The sequence below is a fragment of the Lepisosteus platostomus genome, chromosome 19, assembly GCF_059453375.1.
Source record: "Lepisosteus platostomus isolate fLepPlt1 chromosome 19, fLepPlt1.hap1, whole genome shotgun sequence".
Classification (NCBI taxonomy): domain Eukaryota; kingdom Metazoa; phylum Chordata; class Actinopteri; order Semionotiformes; family Lepisosteidae; genus Lepisosteus; species Lepisosteus platostomus.
The window spans coordinates 18432012-18459217 of record NC_142629.1 but is presented as its reverse complement, the minus strand read 5'-3'; the positions used below and the strand labels follow the sequence as shown (position 1 = coordinate 18459217).

The following is a 27206-nucleotide window of genomic DNA, read 5'->3' as shown; positions in this document are numbered from 1 at the left end:
GTACATAGTTTTCCGAGGATCAGTTTTTGAAGACCCGTCTTGTGGTTTTCATTTCAAATCTGGTATGACAGGCAAGCAGAGCAAGTAAAAGGTCTGTTTAGTGGGAGCAAAGACAAAAATGTGTTCAGATTAAGGTGCCTGACTAACCAGACAGCTGTTTCAAACAGTACCTGCAGGCACTTAAACTCCGAAGGATGGCTACATTTACTTTTAAGGCTTTCCTGTGTCAAAAGAGATTGGATCACACATTGATCTTCAGTGTTTCTTTACTGTACCTGGTTTGCAGGAATGAATTAAGTGCTTACTGAGAACTATGAAAGTAACACAAAATCAGACACCAACGTTTTTTGTTTTGTTAGAAAGCTATCTTTAAAACCCTTCAAAAACATGCACTGGGGAACATTTTGGCAATCCATACATGTTTAAATCTGAATTTGAGTTACTGTTTTGTATGACATATACATCAACTAGAAATCTTTGTTTCTGAAATGTCCCTACTGTATAGGTAATGGGATACACTTCAGAAAAATGTAAAAACAAAGTACTAAGCTGTATTTTTAAGTAAAGCACCTTTTTCTGAATAGATTGTGACACTTTAACAGCTTATCACAGTATCAAAAGAGTAAAAAAGAAATGCATCTCCATCAGCTTTCCATGATCAGTAGTCAGGTCTTGACAGCTTTGTCTAATGTATTGAAAAGAAAAGGACAAAACCATGAACTATCAAGATGGGCATTTCTGCTAAGTCAGATAGTAGGTCAGATCTCTTTAAGTGGCAGTTTAATATTGTTCTAGACCTCTTTATTGATAAAGGATATTTTATTTGAGTTTCTGACCTTCTATCTCTCTGTCAACTGTTCTTTGAGTATTGGAGGCATTGCACTGACACTGGGTGATACAGTGACTGTGGTGCTATTGTTCTGAAGGACAGAGCTTGAGAACAAGGGAACATTGTTTTTGTAATGTGTGCATCACTGTTAAAAATAAGATAAACATGTACTGTACAATGTGATCTTTCTATTTCCACTATTTTAAATATCTGACAAAGACCCATCTCAGATCCGGACAACAGTATAATACATCATCAGTTAACTCATACACTACCGTACATAGCTTATACCCTTTATGCCTGGACTATTTGAATATCAGTTATGCCTCCCTTAGAAACATGACTATTAGTAAAAATATATCTTAGTTCCTTCCTTTGAGCATTGTTTCTGCTGATGTCTTGCAAAATTTTAATTTTAATAAATCCTTATAATTATTTCATCCCGAATGGGTCAATCAGTATGTATGCTGTTCACATGGGTTAGTTATTGGCTCCAGTCCCAGGATGTGTTAAAATGTGAAACCCCCTCAAGAGCAGTTAGCAGTTAGAAATACATAAACGCTTTAAGCAATGATATTCAAAAATAATCACTGCTTATGTTTGTGTCTGCTTTTCATATGGCAGAGTTTTATAAAAGCCTAAACTATAGCCCAAAGCCTAACTTCTTACATTTCATTTTTCATCCATATCAAGATAATTTGCATAATTTCTTCTTTACCGTATTTCCTAGATATTTTCATGGTATTCTTTAAACCGTCTACCCTGTAGTAAGCTGTAACTAGTCCTTTCCTATGTAGAGCCATATTTTGAATGATTTGTTGTGTCTAATAAATTGTTCTTTTTTTGAAGTAACGGAATATATACAGCAGGTGTTCACATTCTGTGTTATCTACAGTTGCAGTTACTTATCCACGGAAAGGTGTAGCTCACGGTTCATCATTTGATGAACATTTATATTTGTCTTGAATTGAAGGAAATGTACAATATCTTTCTATATATATATAAAATATGTTCAAAATATGCACATGTAAAATGTGTTATGCATACATTATGCTTGTCTCCACCACAGTGCCTACAGGGAGTGATCCTGTTATGAGTGATAGTAAAGTCAATTGATAGTCATGATCTGTTATTGACTCTTATTTTGCAGGTCCCTAAACATTATAAGGATACTCATTGATAATCAATGACTTAAATCAACAATGTGTGATACTTTATTAAATGTAGTGGACACGGTCATGGGAAAAAAATGCGACAGCCCAATAAAAGTAGAAACAACTGGCTGTATTGATTCTTTCCGCTTGCTCGGCTGCCTTGCTACAGTTTTGATGGGCCGTGCAATGGTGGGAGGCTCTGTGTGAGGCCGTGCAAAATGGGGAACACTCACAGAGGAATGAGTGAGTCACATGTATCTGAGCGGGAACCGCAAACTAGGAGACAGAGTGAGGGGTTCAGAAATGCTGACATTTCTTTTAATTCTCAATTTTCATTCAATTGTCATAGATGTTAATGTATCCCTTCACTTGTAGGGACCCAAAAGCCTGGATCTACGCCATACTGTATATTAATGCCACTTTGTGTTGTGCGAGCAACGTTGTCACTAGATGTCCAAGAACGTAACTGAGGCACTGTATCGGAGGGATTGTGAAGACTGAGCGTAAGCACGTCTCCTCTTTTTCAAAGCTTTAGAGGGTTAAACCTGAATTTACTGATGCAACTAACTGAAAAATTAATTTCAGTTAAAATTAGTTATTTGTAATGATGTGTATTCATTTCTGTTAGTTTCCTCTTGCTCAATTGCTCTTTTCAGTATAAAGTGGAAGTCTATTACATTCTATAAGTATGACATTTTAAGAGAGTTCGTGTTCTTCAGTTTTGTTCTTACTGTCAACAAGCTTTTTAATTTGATGATTAAAATACAAAAATGCACTCTGCAGAGGATCAGTCATCTCAGCTTTGGTGCCAGAATATATTCGATATTATGCAAACTTTTGTCCCGAAAACTGCGAAGACGCTTTTCCAGGTGGTAAATGCTGCTAACCATTGAACAACAGATATTGTATTACAAGTCCTGAAGCAAGCAAAGAACATTGTCCTCATTGACAATATCTGTTAGAATCTGTATCTCTTTGTCACTCGGCATGATTAAGAGAAAGGAGAATTGTCTGAAAGCAGTAAAAGATTACATAAAATAGGAAAATTAGCATGTCGGATTTTTGGTGTGAATCTTAAATAACTGTATAATTATTCTTACATGTGTGGAGAACTTAATATATGATAATGTTTAAATTTCCAAGTGCTGTCTGAAATACAGAAATAAGCTCAAAACTCTTCCAATTGCCTAGAGGAGGAGAGAGAGGAAACATACAAAAAAAAAGAAGTATATCATACAAAGAAAATAGAGGCAGCGCATTGATTTTTAATTTGGGACATGCAAGCCTGAAGAGAATTGGGAAATTGTATCCATCTGTTCAGGCCAGTGTCTCTCTTTAAAAATGCTGTTTACTGTGGTGGTGTATATTGTACGTGTAAATCTCATCGCGAGAGCATGGAGTGTTTCACCAATGGCACAAATGGATGTAGGCCTCTCTCCACTTCCAGATTTAAGGCCAAATAATATAGACTTGACCAGCTCGTCTTATACCCTCATAAAGTCCTTAAATAATTCAGAATAGCAGATGGGGCAAGGGATGGAAGACATTAACAATAGTGTCATCTACAGTACTGCGATATATAATATTGAACAGAATTAACACAGCAGTAGAGCACAGCCTGATGAACAACCCAAGCTTGGGGACAAGGCAAAAGATGAAAGCAAGGGTCCTTGATGAGTGACACTTGAAATAAATTGGGAAAAGCACTGTTTCCTGACAACATCTTTGCCAGAGGGTTAGTATATCAATCTGTTACCATGTTGATGAAACCTGATCCAATTATCCCATATGCTGTAATGCAGAACCACCCCCAAGAATTTCCAGCTGAAGCAGATCAAACCCTTCCTCCCCATTGGATGAAAATACAGATCAGGGGCAGGCAGTCTGTGGTCACTTGTGTAAAGTGAAGAAGTACAATTAATGATACTGGGATGTTGAGCATTTTAAAAGCAGCCGTGTCTGGAACTGCCACCTTTAGCCGGAGAAAGAAAAAGAGGATTGGTGAAACCTTGGAAAGTGGTTGTTTGAACTGTATTTCAACATAATAATTTAGAATAAAACATGGGCTATGGCACATGTGTTACTTTCGATCGAGAAGTTAAGTGGGAAGACTGCAATTAAAACATTTTTGTTTCTATACTGTACATCTTCCTATACAAATTAGGAAAGGTGTGCCATCAGTGAATGTAATTATTTTATAAAAAAGTAAACTTTTCAGGGTAGTTATTTATAGAAATTGTTGAGCATTGTTCTAAAAAAGCCCATTCAATCATTCCCCCCCAAGATGAGATTTATATAGTTGTGTGACAAAGCTGAATTGTCTTTAATGGCGTCTTTAACTGCATCCCATAGAATGTGAAGATTGTTGAGTGACTAATAATGAGAGAGTACATTCATTTAGCTCGAAACAGCATTTCTAATATCTCATTTTGTAGTAGCATAGTAGAAAGATGCCAGTGGGGGGCATGCAAGCATTCATCTATCATAAATCTGCAGAAATTGGCATGGTGGTCTGATAATTATTTAGATATGATCTCAGAATTGCATATCATTAAGAAACAGTTTAGAAGGCAAAAATCCAATTAATTTCTGAGAAGGATTTATGTCTAGATGTTTTGATGAAAAAAGTAAATACTTTAACAGGAATCTGAACACAGTATATAACTACTACACCCAAAATCCTTTTTGAAAAATTATTTTTTTCCCCAATGATGTTGTAGATGTCCAAAATCGAGTTTTCTACTCTTTTGATTTCAATCTGTGTAATACAGTACGTGAATCGTGGCAGCATTCACATCCGCACTCAGAATAACACCGGTCAGTCATTTCCCGTGCGGGTTTCACTTTTGTCTTATATGGACTGGAGGAAAATTCTTTTTATTTTAAATAGTTGATTAATTTCCATAGTTGCTCACCCCGTGACCAAAAATAGAAATTTGAATATTCCTTCTCGTTACAACTGAATCGTTTTTGGTGGCAGAAGAGGAAGGACATTGTAATACCTCTAAGCTAGTCTACAGTACAAACATCTATGTTTATTTCAAGCGAAACTCTTATATTACAGTAATGTCTCTATTTGGCCTTTGCATTGAAACTAAGCAGTTTGTTGGGAAAACTTAGCTCACACGCATTCCGGGATGAAACAGAAACATTAGTCAGGTGTGTCTAAAAATCAAATCTAGGGTCAACAAGGAATTCATGTCTTGAATAATTAAAGAATACATAGCAGCTATTAAAATGAAAGTGGAGAGACAAAATAATCGAGATGAACTTATTTTTGTTCCTCGCTTTCTCCTGCCTCTATCCCAAAAACCAGCAAGAGAGGATCAGACAAGGACAAAAGCCCATCCCATTCCTTAACACTGTCGAATCTCTGACAATAGTGTCCTCGTGATCACAGGTTTTAAAACATCATTGCTCCCCACAAAATACAGCCAAAAAGCATAGAAGAAGTTGCCTCCAGGAGCAGGATAAATAATTCACATATTTGCAATAAACGACAAGCATCAGAGAGGAAAACAGGAGTTAAAAATAAAAACACTCCACACACTGCAGAGCACTCAACAACACAACCCTGGAAGAAAAATAAATAAATAAACCACTGCAATAGTTAATGTCATCGGGGTGAAACAAGTAAAACAAAATGAAAAAAGAAAAACAATGGTAAGATCTCAATGTCCAGGTGCTGTAAAAACACTCGGAGCCGACACTCCTCGGATAACCAAAATGAGTCCATCACTCATGCACAGTCCCCTCGAATGATGAAGAGCAGAGGAAAAAAGCAAAGAAAGGTCTCCTTATTTGCAAATGGATGCTGTGCCCCACCATTTAGGACCATGTGTACTCTGGGGCACAAGAAAAACTGTCCTGTAAAGAAATATCTCCAGGACAATCGCTGGACTTTAATCTGGTTAGAAGCACAGTACAGATCTCCCTGAAGACCAAACAAGGCCATTTCTTTCAAATAGAGGTATCAGTGTTCCAGAGAAACCTGAAAACATCATATCTGGGGCTTGCCATAGCCTTAAGAAGAGTGATCTTCTGTGTGCCTTTTCAGTAATTCTCACTGCTCCAGATTAGGATCCATTAGGAACTGGTTTCCTTAGCAATTAGACCAGATCGTGACGTTCAAACTTCTCTGGAAGGCTCAGAATTGGAATATTGTTTGGCTGTGAAGGTGTTGCTGCTTTCAGCTTTATTACCTCGCATTTAAGAGTCTTAAGTCTTAAGCATTTGAGTTCTCAGCTGCTGCTTGATTCTGTGAAGTCTCCATTCAGTCTTCACCAGTAGTGTTTGCCGACTGACTGCAGCAGCAGCAAAGCAGCGATCATATCCAGTTCAGGACAATCATTTCTTATTTCCTTTCTTAGCTAGGGAAGTGGCAGTTGATCAGTTGTTTCTGGGTTTCCAACACATCAGATTGAAAAATCAACATGAGGGGATCTTCACTCATTCTACAGTAGTTTACATTAAGTCATGTAATCTCTCATCGCAATATCTTGACTATCCCACCCACCTCCTAACCTCTTAATCCATTTCAGGGTTGTGGGGAATCCGGAGCTTCTTGGCAACCATCGTGTTCAAGGCAGGGGGTGACAGTCCATCGCAGGGGCCACACACACTCACAGGCAGCAATACCAACCACCACTAGGGACTAGAGGACCCTAACTATACTATTTGTCTACCTATAAAAAAGGGAAAATGCCACATGAACCAGAATGCCCATCAAGCCGTCTTGTAGTGTGTGATTGTGTTACGAACCATTGGTAATTCTTCTCAGTCTCAGCTTTCTATAGTGTGGAATATCCTTATGAAATATCCTCACCAGGAATAAATGTCTTATTTCCTTCAATGTCATCACACCCGACAGTCTCTGGTCATGCTATTTTCCTCATGCCCATTCCGATTCTCATCCTCGTTTGTAGTCCACTGTTGCCCTGGTTTGTTTTTTTATCAAGCCAACAAAGCAGAATTGTCTGACATGCCCAATGTCCTCGCTGTCATCCACTGCTCTTCTCTTTTGATTCTACAATTCCCATCTGCTGTCACCTTACTTTACCTATTTTAGATCTTGCCTTTGATTTAATTCGGGGCTTTCATCTACTGTCTTCAGTCGCTGGCATCGGAGTGCACTTGTCCTGTTTAAATACAGGGGATCGTAAAAAAAAAATCAATTCACAGTGGTTTAATGATAATTGTCAGTGATTCCGTTTTGTTTTTCAGATCAGAAACCTTCCCATCCGAGGGGGATGCACGTGATTCAGACATTTATAGTGCCGGAGCCGAAGGAAAGCTTGCTGGACGCGTAGTTCAACTGCGGTAAGAATTTACTCTAAACCTTTCAAATGTCAAATACCCTAATTCTTTTTGAAAACCACTGACCATAAACATTGTTTCCTTTAAGACCGGAGCTCCTCAATGATACAGCATGAAAATAGTTCTTGAAAGGATACTATTCAGTGCATGATATTTGAACTGCAAATCCCAATAATCTATCATACATAAACAGACTTTTGTTAATTTCTTGTTAGATGAAGTAACCGAAATGTTTAAAAAATGTTCAGAGTTAGTGATAATGATTTTTGCAGTTTCATCAGAAAAAAAAATCTGTCCAGTAACATTTTATAAAAAATGTTTATGATTATTGGCTTGGGTCAAAATCTGATGAGAAAAATTCCTTGAAGACTTTGAATGTGCCATCAGGCAGTAAAAACCTTAACTAGTGTTTATTTTTAAACAAAGCATGAAAGGTTAAATCCACAGTGAAAAGCAAAAAGAACAAAGAAATGAAACTTTACTTTACTTTTTACTTTTCACTGTGGAATTAACCTCACCATGATCCTTTGCAGCTTGCTCACCACTCCAACCTTTCACTTTTAAAGTAACAGTATATAAATATTGGAGCTCAAACAGAAAATACATGGAACAATATATATAATCTCTTGACGACGTTGATCTTGTTTAGCTTAAGAGCCAGGCTAGGAAAAGAAAACCACATACTGTAATTTAATTTCCTTTAAGAGAATCTTGAAGAACACTTTGTCCCTTAATGGAAACTTTTTTTTTGGGACACAGTTTTTCTTACAATAAAAGATACCCACTCATTAGTTTAATACGGCCCGTGTGCATATTTTTAATGCAGTAACTTACAAATGGATACTTTTATTTTTGTTTACACTCACCCAATATACCCCCACCATCAGGTACTGTGCATGTACAGTTATCCATGGGTGGCAGGTGTTTAGTTTAATACAGTACATAATCCCGTAAGTGATACGAGTTGTCTTCTTATGCCAGTAGCACTTTACAACTCATTGACAAGAAAAACACTAAGGGAAATTCCTATCCGTCCACTTTTTCAGACATTAAAACTATGAGGTATTATTTCAAAAAGAAAATTATGCCTGTAATCTTCTGACTGCAAACTGATATTATTTCTGATCTGTACATTGCCAATTTGAGAATCTCAATAATTGAACGGCACCTGTAATAGAGCATGGGAAAGTAATGAAAATACTGTGGTTAACTTTCATGAGGGTATCTAGGTCTGCATGAAAAATGATGTAGATGCGTGAGAACAATTCAAAAGGAGCAAATACTGTGGGTTTCAGAAAAGTTTAAAAAATATTCCTAATACAGTATATGTGCATCTTCCTTAACCTGAACAAATCTAGGGTTACTTCTGAGGAGTCACTTCAGTTACTTCAATTATATAGGACTGTACCAGTATATATGCCTATCATTGACTTTTTTTTAGTCCAACCTTTCCTGCTAGGTTATATTGTTGGAAGGGATGTGAATGAAAAATTGTTCTGTGGGCGGGCTTTCATGACATGTCAATTGTAACCCTGCTTCATATCTGTCAATTCCACTGATAGATCACATTCCCCATGTTTAAAATTCAACAGGCTAGCAGTTGAGCCCTTATTTAACATTTTACCACCAGATATATACAGTACTCCTTTGTACTTTGAAAGCTCTTGAACTATTTATTATAAAGTGCACTACCAGTTTCCTTTTGTGCGTCTATATCTATGTCTAGTAAGGTCTATTTTTCTGAAAATGACATGCAACCTGTCACAAAGTATATATTTTGGACTGGTGAGTTATTTAAGTACAAAGAGGGCTTTTTTTCTTGAGTACATTATTCAGAAACTACTGTGCTTTTTGTATTTATCAATGTAAATATCCAGTCTTTACAAATATCTTATGCAGTATGAATTGGAACCCATCTAATCAATAACTACATTTTATAGTTTCTTACATGAAATTAAGCTCTATCCACTATCTAATGTTCATAAAAATCATTGTCTGTTTAATGAGGTGGTTGAGATACTTTTGTGATGGAGTGTCATTATGTTTTTTGGAGATATTGAAATTGTGATTTTGAAAACTTTTGCTCAGTGAAGTGTGCATGATTTAGAGTGTCAAGCTGTTGTGTCACAACTGTTTGAAATGATTGCTAAATTATAAAGGAACATTTAGTCAGAACTGGAAATCCTTTCAACCAGGAATAGGGTAAAATAGTACTCTTAAATTAAAGATTACAAATAGGGCCCCACTCTGTTCAAAAGTGGCAAACATCGAACCAGTGGTGCAAGACTTGATCATGTCCGAGTTGGCTTTTTGAAAGACAATTTGCCTCTGTAATGAAAGTTAACTGTAAATTAAATTATGATTGCAGTATAAATGTGATGAAGTCACAGTTTTGTTCAAATGTTTTATCAAGTCTAACCAAGATACATAAATCTAAAGGGCACGTTGTTATTAAAAGCAGGTAATATTTTTTAGATTTAAAATGCCATAGCAACTTGACAGGGTGGCCATACTCTTTCATATCATAATTATTTTATCCGTTATCTGTTGGTCTCCTGTGTTGCAGGGGTGATGGTGGGCACATTGTTTATGAATACTAATTTTATTACCAGTAATGCTACTCTTAGTACAGTATTTTTAATACAATTTGCTCAGCCACAGTTAGGATTCCTTCACTTAAACCATCCGTAAACAATTTGTTTTATAGAAATTGAGCACTGGAACATGTTGTGGCTTTTGACGTCTCTTATACCTGTAACATTTCAATTTGCTTCAAAACTGTATGATACTGTATGTCTCAAGACTGTTTCTACTCACTTGCTGCTGGTAATGTAAGAAAACACTACATATTCATGCAATATACAGCGTATATATACAAAAGACATTTACAGGTATGTATGGGTGTGAAGATATTACAATCGAAGAATTCAGAAAGTCAGTAGAAGCCGTCACTGTTTTCTATTCATCAGAAACCTAGAACTTCAAAACCTCCATACAGATGAACTGACTGAAAAAGAATTATATTTGTAGAATAGGACGTGAATCATTCAGAATGAGAACACAAATAACCCTTCTCTTTTGTCTCTCGACTCTAAGACTTTACTTCTTCTGTCTTTAGTGGCTCAGCTTTATGAGGAGCATCTTGATTTGTTTTCCTCTCAGATTCTAATTATGCTGGCAGTATTCCCTATGAGCTAACTGGACTTGCTGTACAAAACTCTACATCTTAGCTTTGTTGTGAAATTGTTTCATTTCAAGATAGGATAAAGAAGCTCTTTGTAAACCTTGAAACCAATTTTAAATCGCTGATAACAGAACTGCAGTTTCCGCAAACATTCAAGGGATAGTTAAGATGCCTGGAATTTGAGAATTTCAGTATTTCTTTTTATTTCCTTCAAGGCCAAGCAACATTCCACAAAACAAACAGCAGAATTCCTTTAGCTTCTTAGTTATAATAAAATTATGAAGACTCTCTGTGCAGAACTTGCACTTATATCTTGCAGCTGTGTTATGAATAGAGATGGATTACTGCTTGAAAAACAGATACACATTTGAAAAGCGGCAGCTTTGTGCATTTGTGTGCTTGTTTACAGCATTGGAATCATGGCAAGAAAAAAAGTATTAATCATATGATTTATGTCCTGCTATTATAAAAAGTCCGTTTACATGAATTAAAAAATGCATTACTTTAATGTACATGAAAGACATTCAATTATAAAGACTATGCATGCTAAAATACTTGATTCAGCTTTTGCAATGTATTTGAATACAGGATGGGATAATATTTTTTTGCAAGAAAAGGCACTTTGAATTTGTTTAATTGATTTTTCTTTTCAGCTTCTTTAAATACACCAAGGTCTTTCCTTTTGTAGTACAGATATTGTAGCACTTACAAGTGCTTGTTCATAAGATGGAGGCAGGATGGAATATTTTGCTGAACCCCTTTATTAGCAAAGGCCTCAATGCTAGCCTGACAGCTCAGCCTTACAACAGTTCACACAAAGCAGGTAACATATACATGTACTGTACACTAGACTCACACCAATAGTGTTTTGCCCTACCTCCCTCCAGTGTGATACACTGTTTTTCTTACATTTATCTCAACTATTGCAAAAGCATTAATGGATAAGTACTGCATGAGTTCATTTCCACTCCTGTCATGTCATTAATGGTAATAATAATAATAATTCCTTACACTTCTATAGTGCTTTTCTGGACACTCCACTCAAAGCACTTCACAGGTAATGGGGATCCCCTCCACCACCACCAGTGTGCAGCCCCACCTGGATGATGCACCAGTAGGCTCCCCACCTGTCAGCTATCAGTGGGGAGAGCAGAGTGATGAAGCCAGTTCATAGATGGGGATTATTAGAAGGCCATGATTGGCAAAGGCCAATGGGAATTTTGGCCAAGAAACAGGGTGATACCCCTAATTTCTTCGAGAAATGTCCTTGGATTTTTAATGACAGAGAGCCAGGACCCCGGTCTCATCTGAAGGATGATGCCTTTTTACAGTATAGTGTCCGCATACTGGCCCCACTAACACCTCTTCAGCAGCAACCTGAGCTCTCCAATCCAGGTACTGGCCAGGCTCACACCTGCTGAGCGTCAGGCACATTTGTGAGTTGCAAGGCGATATACAGTAGCTGCTGGCTGATGAGCAGAACCAATTCAACATCAATAAGAAGCAATTAAGAAATGTCTAGGGCCTTATGGTATTCTACCAGCTGTAGTTAAGGAAATGAGAAATGTTTTCCATAGGTCATTAACAAAGTCTTCTAAGACTTGCTCAAGAAAAGGGAAAGTACCCGCAGCCTAGAAAATCATGAAAAAAGGTTTCAAAACTGAATTTATCTATAGGTCAATGTCTAACTTCTGTTTAAGGTTATTGTAAAAAATAAATTAAACTGTTATTAGAAAAAGCAGGTCTTAAAATACAATTAAAGAGTTCTTTTAACATGCAATACGTAAAGGACATACACAATGTGGTATATTTAGATTTTCAGTTTTGATAAAGGTTCTCAAATTATTCTCAATTTGCAGGCAGCAGCCATCCACAGTAAAGAGAAAGGAATGGATAGAAAAAAGGAGTTCAGATGATGGGTGAATGCCCAAAATAGTGTGATATAATTAGCTGTGTAGCAGAGGGAACTGTATTTGGACCACTGCTCTACTTTACTCCATACACTGTAGATCTACAATAGATATCAGATCTGGATTGTGGTACAGAAAGCAAACTAATGAAATTTGCAAATTGTAGCACAACGTTCAAGAAATGATGCTTTGATCCATTAATCACTAGCCATAAAATGGGTAAGATTGGCTGTATTGCCTCCTGTTGTTTGTAAATTCTCTTATGTTGTTAAAGTGCCCACATTGGCCACACCATCACAGACCAAGACTTTGGTGCACACTTACTGTACCTGCTGACATGAAGCCCCAGGGACTCCTGCAGATCAGCACCAGAGATGGTACATGTCTCTCTGGGGTGCAGAAATCGGCATCCTCAAAATAATATCTGCATGAAGGTGTTTGAGCCTAGCAAGATGCACTATTTCTAAATTGTAGGTCAGTAATACCTCTGTCCATTAATTCACTTGCCCTACCCTGTCACTGAAGATGAGGAATCACTTGAAAGATGTGGGATTTGTGTGTAGATTAATAGAGAAATGGTCCACATTGCACAATAATGCCATCCTTACTGGCTCAGTGCTGGGCTGAGCAACAACCTACTTCTCTTAAGGCCCATGTGTGGCAGGTACCACATTGCTGGCACCAGTGATTGGCATAAACAGCAACTTGAGGTCACGGAAAGTCTGGACAAGAGAATATGTTAGTGCGTCGTTCTAGTTCTCACCCACTAAAGAATGGCACTTCTCATTGTGAGACATTGAAAGGGAGTGTCAATGTCAGCAAAGATCCTTCACAGAATCAGAAGTTAGACACCGGCTCTACAAACGTCCCTAGTGTTGCCGGGGATCAGACATGACTACAGGAGACACTGCATCCAATGCTGTTCGAGTTCCACTGCCTTGATGTCGTCAAGCACTGTGCAGAGCTTCTCAAGAGCCGTAAAATATGTCACTGGCCAACCTCTCTTCTTCATTGATGATCCAGCATAAACACAACAGTTTTTAGTAATGTTTCACAATAGCACTTCACGTGTGGCTTAATTAATAAAATAAAACCGTCACATCGCTCCTCCGTAAGGAAAAATAAAACATTAAGATCTGTTAAAGTATTAATAACTTTACAACTTCAATCTATTTGTGGTTGTACAAATCCATTCTGAATACTGTAGTCCCAGTGCAGAAAAAACAGGGACATTACAGAAAAACATCTCTCCTTATATGCAGTATGTTGTAGGCTTTCCACACTGCCAAGTTTTAACTGAAGAGATCACTACCCGACAACCTACCTCCCAACCTCTAATAAGTCATGATGTGTTCATAGGCACTGCGTGAGAAGCATGCCCTGTTCTTGGTTTTAAATCCATTTCCAAGTAATTTCTACTTGTGCCCTTGGGTTCGTGTTTCGCTGTTCATTTTGAAGAAGACCTTTTGGTTGACACCGACAATGTCTTTGGACATTGACTTTGAGTGCTCATACTAGGTCCCCTCATACTCAGAGCAAAACTAAAATGGTTTAGTTCTTGCAGAGGCTCAATGTAAGGCATGCATTTAAGTGCTGGAATGAATCTGGTTGCTCTTCTCTGGACTGATTCCAGAACAGCAGCTCTACCTTTTCTATTTTGTAGTGACCATAATTGTACAGCAGGGTCTTGACATCTGTGAATTCAGCTTTTCTGTATTTGCTTATTCAGTCTGGTCTTGGAAGGAAGAAGAGCAGAGTGGTTGAAAGTTCTTAAATTCAACTTTCAAATTAGCTGAGCCACAGATAAGGATCAGGAGACAAAAGGAGCTACTATAGTAAGTACTGTAAGCCTCCATCTCCCTGCCTCCTACCCACTACCTAGCATCTGCATGTCAGTGTGGTCTTGTTTTTACATTGTAACTCACTCTCCCAGCTCCGTGTCAGCAGCAGAGAGAGTGTCAGGCTGGAGACAACTTTACAGGCTCACTGATGGGTTTATTGCCCTTTTCATTACAGTAGGGCACGCTAACCACGGGGCAGGGAAAAAACTGTTAAGGCAGAGAAAGTGCAGACATCCCCTGGATACAGAGGAAGGATTCGTAGTGTTTTTCCTAGCTGGTAACCATTATGTTTGTGATTACAATGGTTTATTTTAGTTGATCAATGTTATATTAATTAAAGCTAATGCATTAGTACTTTTATTATCATATAAAGAAGGGTAACTTATGTCTTTTAACCATACGTACTACAAACTGTGTATAAACATTATGTGACAGTATACTGTAGGTATGAGCCTTGAGAATGTTGAGACCCTGCTAAAATCTTAAAGAGACCTAACGAGGGCATTGTACAGTGTTAACAAAACATCCCTGGCTTTAAATTCTTCATTTGTGACTATATAACATACAAAATGTGAACTCTTTTTATTGCTTCTCCAGGGTGGGGGGGGGGGGGGGTGAGATGTAAATGGTGCATTAACAAACATCTGAGTCATAAGAAGGCTTCTTTTTTATAAGAAGCCTTTTCTAGCTCCATTTCCCAGTTTTTATTTATAGTTTGTTTCCACTACCTTCATTAAAAACCCTGAACTTTTTAATAACTAAAAGTCTGCATTTCTTACAGAACGCCTAAGTGAAATATTTGTTTAGTACATGTCATTTCCCTTTCATCATCTATAATTACACATTCATTCCTCCAGATTCCTATTTTTACTTCATCCCTAATGCTTCTTTTGCTGTTGTAGTACTAAAAGAAATGTTTTATTATTTGTTTGAGGCTTCATTGCAACATTCCTCTCAACCTTTCAATATACAATCTCTCTCTCTCGGCCATTTCGACTTCTTCTCAGTTGGTACAACTGCCCGCGATACAAAAAGTAATTGACAGCTCTTTGCCATCTGCCAGCACACGCAATAAAAGTTCACCAACACCATATAATAAAGCATCACAGGCCAAAACTAAGGCTTTCTGCAGTCTGCAGAAGCAAGTGAGCAGGTTTTAGGAATGCAGTAACTTCTTAGAGACTCTGAAAGCTGCCCATTTTTCTTGATTCCTTTACCAAGGGATGGTTTTACGCAGAAGGAGGTATAATAGGACTAACACAGCGACAGCATTCGGTAGGCTACTTGTGACAGCAATTTAACATTCCTAGGTAGGGATTTAATTCAGTTGAATCCCATGGTACAAGAGCATCTGTAATAGTGGGGGTTTATAATTAAGTGCAGGCCATTGGATTTAATTGTGTGCCCCATCTACTTTTTTGGAACCAAGACAACACATTGTTTACATTTCACTTTCAGCTCAAACACAGATGTCCTATTTCTCTGTCTGGCTTTTGTGAAGTAGTAGTAGACTTAATTTGGTCCAGTGATGAGAATAGCATCCAAATAAACCAGAAATTGTGGCATCACAATCACACCCCTAAAGGTAGCCTATTGCAGATGTAAAGTGCTGAGCAAGAAATACTTCTTGGATCCGTCCTCTTAAACAACAGTTATAATAATAATAAAAATAATAATAATAATACATTCTTACACCTATATACAGTAGCACATTTCTGTACACTCCACTCAAAGAGCTTTACAGGTAATGGGGACTCCCCTCCACCACCACCAGTGTGCAGCCCCACCTGGATGATGTGACAGCAGCCATAGTGCACCAGTACGCTCCCCACACACCAGCTCTCAGTGGGGAGGAGAACAGAGTGATGAAGTCAATTCATAAATGGGATTATGAGGCCATGATTGGTAAGGGCCAATGGCAAATTTGGCCAGGGCGCCAGGGTTACACCCCAGTTATCATGACTCATGACAGGAGGTCAGTCCTTTACAAAACCAGACAACTAATTAAAATGTCTTCTGCTTTTGAAATTGGGTCCATACATGTTGAACAATGCAAACTATGCAATTTTATCCCAATTTCTAAAATCTTAAAACACACAGGTCCTATGCAGCTGTAAAGTTACACTAAAGTGCACCTTATTCACAGTGCAGAGAATGAAGAGACACCAACCAAAAACCAAAGCAAAATCCCAAGCTGCTTTTTAAGCACCTGATCAAACATCTTCTCAAAGTCCCTAACTAGCGTAGCAGAGCAGCTAAACTGCTTACTGGCCTCCAGAAAAACAATTCATTCACAAAAACAGCCTGTCTCAGTGTTTTCTACATAAAACGCCCAAAGTTTGTAAATCTCTCTACTCACAGGTTCACTTTCCCAAAACTCACAGACCTCCTTAGTCCACAGTCTGTTCTTCTCCCGCCTGTGACTGGTGAGCCACAGAGAGGTGCATGCCTTCAGCCCTACAAACAGCAAATATCCACTAACTGACCCAGGAAACTTCTGCTTCCTGCTTTTTAAACAATCACCTGACCAATTTTACTCCACTTCCTGCAAGTGATCAGGTGACACAGAGCAGCAGCTCTTTCTGGGGAATGTGGTCCTGACATGTCTGTGATACCACAACCTGTATGGTGGTTCCATGAACATGTAGTTATTGTGTTATCACCCATGGTGTCTGTATATGGTGTTTCCAAATGTTTTGGAGGAGCTATAGAGTCTCACAGAATGTATGTTACAGGTAGAGCGTAAAACCAGTTAATAAAAAAAATCCTAAAATATTTATTTCAATATTTTATGTCAAATTCTTGGCTCAATTTTTAAGAATTTTGTTTTATACCTTAGGCAGCTTCAGAAGTTTCACACTTTTGCTGTATTATGGAAATACATCATTTTATAGAAATCTACTACTGAATTTAGGGCTCTCTATATTTTCCGCAGGCTTCTGTCTATGGCTGCTGAAATCCAACGGGACATCTTTTGGTTGTTCTTCTGTGTTGGGGAATCCAGTTCGCGAAGCCAGTTTTCTGTACTTTTTGTTTTTGTTCCCTTTGCTTCTTGCTTATATGGCAAGCGTACTGTATATTTAGTGCCCTTTCAGATTCATGAAAAGCACTTACTGTATACTCATCCATCAAGACAGGATACACTCTGGACAAGACGCCTCCCAGGGCACACACAAACAGACACACGTTCCCACCAGGGCCAATCTTCCCAGGATGTCCTTGGACTGTGGGAGGAAACCAGAGCTCCCAGAGGAAACCCGTGGGAAAACAGGGAGAACATACGAACTCCACACAGACAGCACCCCAGGTTCGGAATTGAATCCAATGACCCAGCGCTGTGAGGCAGCAATGCTGCCTGCTTCCTGTATATACATTTGAAGGATTGTTATTATCTCTTCTTTATTCCAGCGATGAGCCATTCTCCTCTCCACGCATGTCTCATCATCATTTTGGCTTCTTCGCACTTTGAATGACACAGCACCTTTTGAGATATATTTAGAAATCTAATTCTCTTACATCTAAGTTGTGTACAATACTTCCCGAAAATTCCAAGAAAATCTGATGCATTTATCTTAATATATTGATTTATCATAAGGATAATTTACTTTAATTGTATGGCCCTGCTGAGGTCTTGACATTTCCAAGCTCAATCCAAACCTAATAACTGAGGCAATCTCTAGTCAGCTGATTTAAACCAGACATAGAGCAAGACTGTCCATGGTCCAACCTTTAACTGGTCTCTGATGATAAATAGAGAATTATGTAAATTTCATTTGTTTAGCTTCAAAGGAGAATTCTACTTTAAGATGCTTTCTGGCCTTCATCCAAGGTTAAAGGACTGTCTTACAACCAAACTACTTAGAGAGAAATATGTGTAGTGAATGAATTTATCATTCATTATGTTTATCATTTGTAGGACTTTATCTCTGTGCGTAGTCAAATCATTGTCTAATATTTATTTGTTTAACAGGTGAAACTGATAACATTGTCGGTAAAAAACATATTAAAATACATTATATGACTAGACTTTTGCATGCAACTTTCTTTCTTTTATTCTGAAATATATTTAACATATTTCGAATTTGTAAACGTAGTATTCATGTTCACAACAAGTACTCATAAACGGCTTTTAGTACAAGTACTTACTTTTGCTGCTAAAAAAGATGGATACTAATAAAAGATGAACAATTAAGAGATTGTGGCTTAATGCCAAGGTGATCTCCATCCTAGATTAACTTATCCATTTATAGGCTCTTCTACATTTCACTTTGCTGCCAGCAGTATGTCTTTCAGTCTCAGACAAAACTATATAATATTTGCCATGACAGTGGGGCTACTTTGGTTAATAGCAAAAGTACTTCTGAATCATTACAGCAAGTGTGTGGGAGTACCAGCTTTCTTATTGTATTATACATCTCATATAAACCTCGGCTGAAGTCAATGCCAAATTGGCCTGAGGTAGAGTCAGTGAAAGATGAGATTGGAATCTCCTATTGATAGCAGTGCCTTATATCGGAACATTTAAGTAGTTCAGTAATAGAACAGTGCAAGGGGAATGGAAAATGTCTAGATTTGACAGTCTTTCCCTTTCAACTGATAAGTGTACAGAGCAAGATAAGGGATTGCACTTCTTTATGATAACCTAACTTTACTGCACAGAACAACACACCACTTTTTTTCACCTGCAAGGTTTTGACATTTAAACTTAAGTTCTGAAGAAAAAATAAAGATGCAGACCTGTAATGACTGGCGGGCAGGGGCATGTTGTGGCATTATGAAGATTTTGCCTTCTTTTAAATCACTCCAGCATTATACCTCCAGTTTGGCTCTGGTAATTCAATTCTCTTTAGCTCATTTCAGATCCCCATTTCTGTGAGCACTGCTACTTTCATTATTGCTTCTAATGTGCACAGGCCTGCTCGACAAGCTTAAACTGATTCCGTTTGATAATATGACAGCATTAGCTGGGGCCCAAGGCATGGAAAATTCAAATTGTATCACTATCCGCTCAGGCATTGACACGGAATAATCACAATCCTTAGCACATCAAACAGCAAGTCCAGGGTTGACTAATCAAATTTCAAGACAATCAGTTGATGTCAGAAATCATATTATTTCTCTACTGGAGAAACTGATCATTTTACCTCAGCTGGACTATTGTGGATCTTGAAGTTTAAATCATTTTATTGATCTTGTGCCAAACAGAATCCAGAAATCTCAACATCTGAACTTTCTTTGTGCAAGGCTATGTCTTCTCGGGTTCTCAGATTCAAAAGCATTTTGCTTTCTGCTCATGAAGTAGACTCACCCAAGTTTCTACAAGATGTCATTTATTTTTATGTCATTATTACTTTCCTAGAGATGTACTCTGAGAAATTTCAAAAGAAAACCCTCAATGTAATATTTTATTTAGTTCACTGAACCAATATGCAGCAGCATCTTGCAATAAGAAACAAATACCTTAATAATATTTAGTAATAAAATAGAATAAAGCCTTACAATGGATAAAAAAACTAATAACACAAAAATCATATTACATCATTTTCAGACCCTCAGGCTTATTTTTATTGTGACTTTGTTTGCTATGTAGCATGACTTCCACTAGTGACAAATGTGATCTGGATTTAATCATCTCTCTGTCTTGAGGGAAGCATCGAGTTGGACATTATAGATCAATGAGGAACATGTGAAGAGGTTTTTATTTGAACTGAATTTGCTCTTTAAACAGGGAGTCTGCTACCTCTGTGATTTTGTGTTATTAAAATACAGTGAATAACACGGTTCACACAACCATCCCTAAACCTCAACTTTCAGTGGAGAAGAACTTTCCTTTCCAAGAGTAAGTCTTCTATACAGTATGGATTCAAATATTATTCCTTTAGTTTAAAAGTTTGCATAGAAGTTTCTAATTTAGATTTGTTTTTGAGTATGCTAGCATCCATCCATCCATTTTTGCCTTTTCCAATTCAGTGTTTGTGGGGGGAAGACCAAGCTGGTGAAAATTTAAATGAATGTACTGACCTGCAATTAAGAGAAAAGGTCAAGTCTGGAGTGCTGTGTTCATCAGTTAGCAAAAATGAGTTAACTGATCATGGCAGTCCTGCATGTTTCTCCTTTTACTTAATTTCCATTGCAGTTCAGCTCCTGAGCTCATCAGTTCTCGCCATTCCTTGGCTTAGGGTGTGAGCGCATTCCAGTTATCGCAATGCCATGGTGGTCTCCGGCAGTTTTCATTGTCTCCCGCAGTACTGTACGTCACTGACTGTGGCCACTTGGTATAGTTCTTCTGTCTTTGTATCGCTGAAGGATTCCAGGGACAGCTGTGCAGTGACATTTTATTGTAGCTCGAAGAGAGATGTTTGGTTTCTGTGAGTGCGTCTGTTGTAGGCTAATTATTTACTGAAGAAGGCTGTGAAATAGCATCTGGCATCACTCAGAACGCTCTACTAAAATGCCGTTAGAGATATTTCCAGGGTGGACTCTGTGGAGATAAGTTGTACTGCTATCCCCACTCCTGCATTTATGAATGTCACAATTAACCTTTTTGAGAATGGTTTTAATTAAATCTAAGGCTTCTTTTTTAGTTTGTTATTCTAACATGGCAATATAGCAAAATAATAATTCAATTATTTCATTTTTTATTTATGGATTGGCATAAGAGTAGAAGAAAGACAAGTTGAGAGACAAGTGGAAAAAAAAGTGTTTCTCTTCAGCATTTCACGTTTCTCCTTTTAATAAGAATCTTATCATTGTGACAAATTCTTAATAGAAAACTGTGTATGATTAAATTCTAATATCTATTATGTACCTTCATTTTGAATAATGGATGTCTTAAATTATTAAAAATGTGTGCTTTTGCTTACATTGCCAGTAATTGCAGCCTTCCACCCTACACCTCTATTATTTATCTTCCGTATTTAGTTTAAAAAGGAAAAAGACATTCTTTCGGGTTGTAATTAAGTGTCCTTTGTGTGGTTTTGTGTGCTGTTTGTTCTGCAAGACGATTCTCTTTCCACAATTCTCCTCAGAAATTGAATTGATTTTCGTGATAAGCAGCGAATTTTTGATACGCATTTCAATTTAAATCCAATCTATGTGTTTTTAAAAATAAGCAAATGTTTGTTTGATCTCATACGGCAGGACCTCTGTTGTATGGCAGAAGATTTAATTTACAGTCTCTTGATGGAAACCTACTGAGATCAAACACTTCCTTGACTGGTCCTTCAGAAATGAGTATAGTTTTCAGAGCTACAAGCACATCAGGCTTTTGTACTGTTTGTTTTGATAGTGAGAAGGTCTTTAGTATAAGTCATTAATTAATGTATTTTAAAGATGAACTCATAATACAGTTTTCAGGACCAAAGATTTAGCCGCTGGATTGAACATTAAGGATTATTATCATGGAATCTGTACTGGCCTCTTGTTTTGTAACCATTAAGAGCTCTTTGGGATATGGATAGATGCACTAAGGTTCTCTAAGATTGCCACTTCTGATACAGTATAAGTGCTGACTAAGCCAATTCAAATTAAGGGTCCAATGAGCTCTTATACTTTTATTTGCCTGTTTTTCTTCAGTCATTCTTCAGTATCGTTTTCATATTTTTGTGCTATTTCATCCTTTCACTTACTGTTGGCAGTATGTCACTGTACCTGCCCATTGTATCTGTACGTTGGAAATGTGAAAGCCAGGATTCACTGACCTCAGGTGAACTGGCTTCAGGCCTGTTGCACATAAACACTACCACTCTTACACTGCATTATGAGCATTAAGTACCCTAGCAGCACAATACATGTGTATTGTATGTACTGTATAATATGTATTATATTCTGATTTCTCATTAGCTTACAGATATCTGTTTACTTTCTCACAACATTACGTAATCACTAACCAACACTCCGAGTTCACTAACCAGCACAATTATAATGATCCACTCACCACCTGCAGTAGAGACACACCAGGTCTTCAGTCAAGAGCCAGAGAGACCATCTCTCCTACTCTCTGGTCTACAATAACAAGCCTAACAACCACACTTGTTCATTACCATAGAAACTCTCTGGTGCAACCACAAAGCAGGGAAGATAGCTCCTATGCAAGATGGGCTAGACTGACCAGCACGCTCTACCATAATGGTCTAACCTTTTCTGTCTTGTCCCTTTGCCACTATGACTCTCAATGGGAAAGGAGTTGTGAGAATATATGTATAGTCATTACTTGGTTCAATTTCTGGGAAAAGATCTAGCAGAATACTATTATATATTGCATAATACTATGAATACACTGTAATATATTCAGATGGTACTGCATATATTATGGCATTTCATATCCGTTTGCAAACTGTAAAAGCAGTGCTACTTTTTGTGTTCTCTCTCATTAGAGTTGAATATATACAGAGCCATCTAAACAAGGAGATCGGAGGATCTGATGGTAACTAGAGAGTCACATATCACTGGAGACGAGATCGGTCGCTTCTGGAAACGTTAGCACGCAATACTTTTTGTGACTCTTGTAATGCCTTGAAGGCACATTACCACTGCCTCGAGGGTGGGTAACCCAAAAGGCCACGAATTCCCACAAACCTTTGCTTTCTCCTAATTACCTTTTAGGGATTCTTGGCTCCTTTTCTGAACACTAATGAATTAGCTAACAGCAAAGCAAGGAGCATGTGTGCCAAAGAACCCTTTTTTTATTCTAGACTGTCTTATGCTTCTGCAGCAATGTAATCAGATTTAGGCCTTTATAACCTCAGTCTTTGGGTAAAAGAGTTACAAAAAGAAGTGACCGTAATTGAGAAATTCAATTTATTAATTTATTAGGAAAAAAAAGTAAGTAGAAAAAAATGTCTGTAGTCCAGACATTGACAGGGTCTAATTTGGGAAATGTCATTAGCCACCTGTGACTGGGATTCTCCACACAGCCACTCTGAATTGACCAAATGCAGCGAGTGTTGCATATACTGTATTAAATCTTGGTTATCATCAGTGAGTCTGGCAAGGCTGCCTAGAAGCTTCTGATGTTCTCATGGTGTAAAACCTGCATTGGTGTTCCATTCAAGACTAACTCTGCTGTATGATTGCATGACACTGTGAAAAATGGTGGATTGCTCGACAGTGCACATTTTGGCAGAAGATGTGTATGCATTGTATATTTACTCATTAAGATTTGCCTTTCATATATTAAACAAGGTTAAATCTATTTTAAAATAATTTCACCTTTGCAAAGAACTAATTGGGTTTTGTGCATTCAATTAATTTTGCTTGTGAAGAATCCCCAGACAATGTAGTTTATCTTGCACAGCTAATATGAAGTTTTAGGGTGACCTTATTTGCAGAGCATTTTGTAACAATATCAAAAACTCTCACATATTCATATGGGACTAAATCAACATTAGAACTAAAGCAATCTAAAGCAGAACTAAACCAATGTAAGGTAGTTTGTTGTCTTTAACTTTAATTAACCAGTTATATTTGCTTCAAATATAGTAAGACCAAATACTTTTTATTCACAAGCCTTCTTCACTTTGATATTGAAAATGTCTTTCTAAATCTAATAAAGTTGAAAGAAATATGGCAGGTTTTTCTGCTGTTGGCTTTTCTTGAAAAGAGCGCAATAGTTTTCAAAACCTTTCACCATTCTAGGAAATATCACCTATGACCTTTTCCAGAATGGGATATCTTATGAAAAAGGCCAGTTTCATCACGTTAAAATACTGTATGTGCAGGGTTTAAGTTTGAATAGGTCAGAATTTGTGTTTGTATTGAAAAGACCAATATTTACACCCTGTGGAGTTTTTCAACAATAAAGGTTTATGTTCAGAAATCTCCTGCCAGGCTTTTATCCCAGTTAGAGGTTACCAAAAATATAAAGATCAGCTTTGTTCCACAGATTTTCTTAGCAAGACTGCATTTCAACGGCTTTTTTCTTAAAAGAAGGAAATGTAGGTTTCAACATAAATGTATGCACCTTCCCAATGTGAATTATTGCCTGTTTGAGTGTGAGGATTCAAACTGTCAGTTGGCATATGGCTGTTTTTATGCCCAGGTGGTTATGCAGGACTAGAGTATATATTTACATCTTTTAGATGATATTTTTATTAAATATGCTTATATGCATATCCTTTAATTGAATTGATTTTAATTTAAACTTTAAGAGCAAAACTATGTAAAAATACATTACATTAAAAGAGAAACTCTGATTTTGTACTTTTACTGTACATACACACTGTACATCACATACCATAGTGTACATTCTAGTTCTTTCTGCAAACTTGAGTGAAATGTAACCTTGTCGATGCACAGTTCTGATCAAAGACCAGATCACCAAACCACATAGTGATGCAAAAATCACATCCCCTAGCATGTTTCAAAATGCACTTCTATAGATCGCATGCTGTACTGTACAGTATATAACAGAAAAGAGTTTGATGCTTATCTCTCACATCTGTGGTAATAATGTTAAACAACAGCAAAAAACTAGAGCTGCCTGTGGAAGTTTAAAAATCAGCTACTTTGTTTGCTCATTGTTAGAGCCACACTCCCAGCCAGCACCGATAGAATATATTTTATATGATCATAATGTCAGCATTAGGTCTTCAACTAATGTAGCCTTACGTTTAATTTTAACACCTTGATGGCCTCTGTAATTTTTCTGTTTGTCAGTAGTCGTCATATATTTCACATGTTTATACTGTACCTTTATTATAGAAATAACTAATTCAGACCAATGATGGAGCACTGATTCAGCATGTTTGAGAGCTATCAGCTTGTAGCCCCCAGCTGTTGAGCTCAGAAAGGCGAAAAAGTAGTACTGGCTTGATGGTCTGGAAAATTATATAAAAACCTGCAGGTCCCATTTTTGTTCCCTAGTCTAATCTGTTTTCCAAATACAAAACAAAGGCAGCCTAAAACAATAGTTGATAGAAGCATTTTTTATCAGTTAATGATTTTGTATAAATCAAAAAGAATAATGTAACATTTCAGATACCAGATTTAAACGCTTGGAAAAAGAAATATTTGCAGAGCCTTACCGGGTATCTGCCTTTTGGTGGCTCTTACTCCCAGAATGCCCATTTTACCTTGTGCATAAATAACTTATCTTGTATTGAACAAATTGAAAATGTGGGCATTCTTGTCTTGGAATCAATATTGGGTCTGTGCAGATCTAAAACAGAGAGCAAAATACACCTCTTTATCCAGAGATTTGTGGAACAAGCTGCCCAGCCATGTGATTGAAGCTGATACCTTGGCTTTCTTCACAAAATGGGTAGATGAGATCAATTAAGTACGAACTACCAAATAGCACAGAAGGCAGAATGCTCTTCTCTCATTTGATACCTTTCTTCTGCTTCCTGTGTACGTGTGCGTGGACTGAACATAGCTGGTCTTCAGTTGCACCACAGAATCATGCAGACTTACTGCAGTTTTTTTCTTACCACAATAATCTTGAAATACCCCACAGATAGTTTTATTGAGGGAAAGTAAACATTCATTCCTTAAGCTGGTGCAGTAGCTCTTTTAATTCATCCTACCGATGAATTATAATAAGTTATATTTTTCGGTGCCAGTGCCAGACACATTTTTTTTTCAACAGCACTGACTTAAACTAACCAGAATTATAGCTTCAAATGTCTGTAAGCCCCCCATTCTGTATTATCTTTACAAAGTTTTTCACATTTTAATGGACCCCATTATTACACAAATCACACCAAAGTGCCCTGGATGCGCAGCTAATCAAAATTTAATTCTGCACATAATATCACAAAATCACATTCCCTGCCTTTAATTTCAGTTCACAATATGAAATATTCAGCTCATAAAACTGCCTCTTTTTACAGCTTCTTTTGAAAGGCCTTCCTTTCCTTTGGAGATAATTATTTTTCTTTTTTTTTTGTCTTATCACCCTTAAAATAATGAATCTTATCGTGCTCAGTGTAGCTCTTTTTCTCAGTCGTGATTCAGTCTTGTCTCAGGCTCTGGGGGAAACTGGCAAACTGGAGCAATTGGATGAAGGACTCTTGATCAAATTGGGCACAATGCTGAAGCAGCCTGAATGCTGTCGTTCACAAACACCTTCAAAATTGCATCTCACACAAGCAAAGCACTCACTATATCTTACAAACCAAACTGCTTGTTTTGAAAGGGAGTACGATTTTGCTTCACTCTGATTAGCATGACATTCTTTAAAACAAGCACAGTAATTATAGCATTTCGGGGCCATTTGTGTATGATGCTAATTCCAAACACCAAAAGAATTTATTGCATCTCCTAAAACTGGAATTTGTTAATTGCATATGGGTGTTCCTGTTACTTCATAGTGACTACACAATATAAAGAAAGATCCCTTTGTAGGGCTCATGTGGGTTTGTTTGCTTTTATATGTATCTAAACTTTCCAGTGCCAGTTTATTTTACAGTATTATGTTGTAATTTAGCCCCCAGCCCCCAGATTTTGAATTGCCAGTTTTTAACTTGTTTAGATTGCAGCTATGCCTCACTCTAGTACAGAACAGGTAAAGAAAACAAATATGTGTCCAACCAAATGTACACTCCCAGCAAATGTGCAAGTTATCTGCCTGGTTCTTATGCTGTGAGCTCATAATGACCAACATTAGGCCAAAGCATTAGAGAGAACACTGAAGCAGCTGTCACTGACAGTAGCACAAGATCACAGGCTCCTTTGATGTAGCCCTTGATGACTCCAGCCCACCAAACTCATGCACTGCTACTTGGGAATTTCTGGTTACATACAGTACGACTTTACGACTATGTGATGTAGACTTGATCTACATCAGCAATGTCAAGACTATATGGTTTAAGCAGCATGTTAAATACAGTAGGCACCTGTTGGCTCTGTCCTTCTGTAGTCTCAGTGAAGTGTTTCATTTTTTTGTCATGCCAACGAAACATTTAATGCATTGATGTATTTTATGCAAACGATTACATAGGTACATCATTACATTTTGATTGATTCCCTTTT

The 27206-nt window shown here is 37.4% G+C and overlaps 1 protein-coding gene and 1 long non-coding RNA gene across 5 annotated transcripts in view; one reads left to right on the top strand and one right to left on the bottom strand.

Annotated features, from left to right (window-relative positions):
• LOC148645331 (uncharacterized) overlaps nt 1–16745 on the bottom strand; it is a 124876-nt gene extending 108131 nt beyond the window's left edge. For both annotated transcript variants that reach the window (XR_015928297.1, XR_015928298.1), the window contains exon 1: nt 16594–16745. This is a non-coding gene — a long non-coding RNA (uncharacterized LOC148645331). The remainder of the gene's footprint in view (nt 1–16593) is intronic.
• Nucleotides 1–27206, top strand: part of elfn1a (extracellular leucine-rich repeat and fibronectin type III domain containing 1a) — a 165938-nt gene that overhangs the window by 98671 nt on the left and 40061 nt on the right. For all 3 annotated transcript variants that reach the window (XM_088612414.1, XM_088612416.1, XM_088612415.1), the window contains exon 3: nt 7207–7302. The gene's annotated coding sequence lies outside the window, so the exon portion shown is untranslated. The remainder of the gene's footprint in view (nt 1–7206; nt 7303–27206) is intronic.